Source organism: Macadamia integrifolia, chromosome 6 (assembly GCF_013358625.1).
Source record: "Macadamia integrifolia cultivar HAES 741 chromosome 6, SCU_Mint_v3, whole genome shotgun sequence".
NCBI lineage: Eukaryota > Viridiplantae > Streptophyta > Magnoliopsida > Proteales > Proteaceae > Macadamia > Macadamia integrifolia.
The window spans coordinates 21,235,523-21,238,667 of record NC_056562.1 but is presented as its reverse complement, the minus strand read 5'-3'; the positions used below and the strand labels follow the sequence as shown (position 1 = coordinate 21,238,667).

General features: G+C 36.5%; 1 non-coding gene across 1 annotated transcript; it reads left to right on the top strand.

Annotated features, from left to right (window-relative positions):
* The first annotated feature begins 626 nt into the window (after positions 1-626).
* Positions 627-733, top strand: LOC122083004. Its single transcript, XR_006141532.1, has one exon. It is a non-coding gene; the product is annotated as a small nucleolar RNA R71 (small nucleolar RNA).
* The last annotated feature ends 2,412 nt before the right edge of the window (positions 734-3,145 follow it).

Genomic DNA, 3,145 nt, shown 5'->3' with positions numbered 1-3,145 from the left:
TGCTGATAAGATGATAGGAGGGGGCCCTAGGAAAACTAGCTTGAGGTCCTACATTTGACCTAGGAAAAGTATTTTGGAAAAAAGATTGTTGTGCAAAGGGAGGCCTTTGGGGTCCAGGTTGACCTTGATTATAGAAATTGGAAGGTCCTGCTTGGTTGCCCTGATTCCAAGAGAAATTTGGGTGATTTCTCCATCCTGGATTGTAGGTGTTACTATATGGATTATTCTGGTCTAAAGCATTAACACTATCATTAGAAGTGCCCCCAGAGGTGTTGGGGCATTCTTCTATGACATGTCCAGGGGATTGGCACCAAGCACAAATCTTAACCAAATTGACTGATGATGGCTCTCTAGGAACAATAGCCTCAATCCTCTTAATTAGGCTATCTAAATGGGCTTCCTTGGCTACTATCCCATCCATAAAATATCCTTTTCCTCCTATGGTTCTTTCACTCTCTTGGGTTGATTCCCACTCACGGGTTTTGTCAGCTAAGTCAAGTAAGAATTTCCATGCATTTCCTTCATCTATAAAGGATGTGAATCCCTCAGGGCACATAGACTCTATCATTTGTTTAGTTGGGTAATCAATACCCTCATAAATTATTTGACATAAATGCCATAGGTCTAGGCCATGGTGAGGGCATTCTTGGAGTAAATCCTTGAATCTCTCCATAAGCTTGGAAAATGACTCACTAGGCTTTTGCCTAAACTGAAGGATATCACTTCTAAGCTTATTGGTCTTGTGAGTTGGGAAAAACTTCTTAAGGAAGACAACTGTGAACTATTCCCATGAGGTTATGGAATTTGTGGGTAACCCATACAACCACTTCTTAGCTTGGTCTTTCAATGCAAAAGTGATAAACCTAAGCTTAACAGCATCATCAGAAAGCTGTTGGATCTTAATTAGAACACATACCTCTTCAAATTCCCTTAGAAATAGGTATGCATCCTCAGAGGTCAACCCATGGAAGTGGAGCAACATAGTGATGTATTGAGATTTGAGTTCAAAATTATTGCCCTAGGCTTGTGGTAGAACTATACAGGAAGGTTGGGCTGTTCTAGCAGGGTAGAACCTATCTTTCAGAGATTTAGGTGAAGGGTTTTGCTGTTGGTCTCCCATATTGAAGGGTTTTAAAGAGAGCAAACGTATAGGGTCACTACTTGTTGGATCTCTTCTTTCTAACCGATTCTTAGTATTACGTACCCACTTAACACTCATGCAACAGAAAAAATTTCCACAACTAAAGTAAGACAAGCACAAAAGAATGGATAGCAAAACTTTTTGATGATTTTTTTGATTTTTTTTTAATTTTTTTATTTTATTTTTATTTTATTTTTTATTTTTTTTGCTTTTTGGGAGCTTACCGGCAGGGATCCGGGGTTGCTCAGGTCAATTCCTGAGGTACTGCTACAGGGCGAAACCTGTCTTTATCATACTGTGAGGCATGGCGACCTCCACTGATACAACTATTATTGCAAGTTGTTCTTCTCAGGAATTCAATAAAAGAAAAGGAAAAATATAAAACAAAGCAAACAAAGCACTCCGATTTACCAAAAGAAAGTGAAAAATAACATGGAACTGTCTCCCCGGCAACGGCGGCAAAAACTTGTTTGAGATTTAAAATGTAACCGCAAGCGTATGGATCAGTGTAGCTACAGGTCGAACACAGGGAGAGCAGCCACTTTATTTTTTTATTTCTTTTAATAATGTGAAAGTGAACCGATTAATGGTTGTGATCTAATTCTAATTACCGTCCTAAACATATGTATCTAAAATAACGTCCTAACCATTCGTCATCTAAGAATTTAAAGACGCAAGCCACGCAATTAAAATTAAATAAATAAATAACTGAAAATAAACAACCCACGCAATTAAAAATAAATAAATAAAGGAAAAAAATGCTGAAATAAAAATAAAGTAAAATAAAGGGGATAAAGCTAGAGAGAGACTCACAAGTAGGTTTCTCTACTTAGCCCGAGGGATGCATCATAATATGAGCTTCCCTACTTGACCAGAGAGTCACTTTTACAAAGATTACTCTACTTGGCTTTAGGAAAAGTGAGACAATTAAAATAAAAATAATAAATTAATGGTTCTATGGCTAGGAGGGGCAAAGCCAACACATACACTAGCCATGAACCTTGGGGGACAGGGATAGCAATAATATAACGACTGAAAATAAAAATCTTAAATTAAGAAAAAAAGGGTAGTCAGAAGAGGGAATGAGAGGGGGGAGAGAAGACTACTGAAGGAGCCTACTTACTTGAATCAATGCTTGAACTTGAAAAAAAATTACTCCACGGCTCGTGATCTTGTCACCTAGATCTAAGCCTAGAACTATAACTTAAAAAATTACAACTCAATTGCATAAATTATAAACATAAAAAGGCTGAATAAAAATAGAAGAGTGCTTGCATTAATTGACATAAAAAAACTATTACAAAAGTGATTAAAGCAAAAATAGAGAAGAACTAAAACTAAAGAGTGAGAAAGGGAGAGAGAGAGCAACTAAAAAAAACTAGAAGAAGGATGAATTGTCTCCCCTCCTCTTACATGAGTTGTATTTATAGGGAATGGGGAGGTAGGGTAACAATTTTCTGTTTCCTAAAAGAGAAAAACCCACAATTGATTGTGAGATCTTTTGAGACCAAAAGTGCTAAGGTGGAGGAGAGAGAAGAGAGAAATAAATTTTGAGAAATTTCCTATAATTTTTTGCTTATTTTCTTTCCTCTTTTTTTTTTTCTAATTTATTTTTCTTCTTTTTCTCTCTCCTAGGGACGATTTTCTTCTTGCTTTGTGTGATTTGGACAATATTTTGGTGATGATGTGGAGGAGAGAAAAGATTTGGACAATCTTTATTTCTCCCTTTTTTTCTTTCCTTTTTTTTTTCTTCTCTTCTTGCTTCCACGATTTTCCTTTCCTTTTTTTTTTTTTTTTTTTTCTTCCTTCCACGATTTTCCTTGCTTCTAATTTGATGTGGAAATCCCTTCCATGCCCTTAGTGCTTTAAGTGAGTGAAAAGCAGGAAATCTTCAACAAAATTCTCTAAAAAAAACAACCATGAGATTCGAACTTGAGACCTCTTGGTTAGCAAGGGAATTTTGTACACCATAGCTCACCAACTACACTAGGTAGTTGTTGTTAC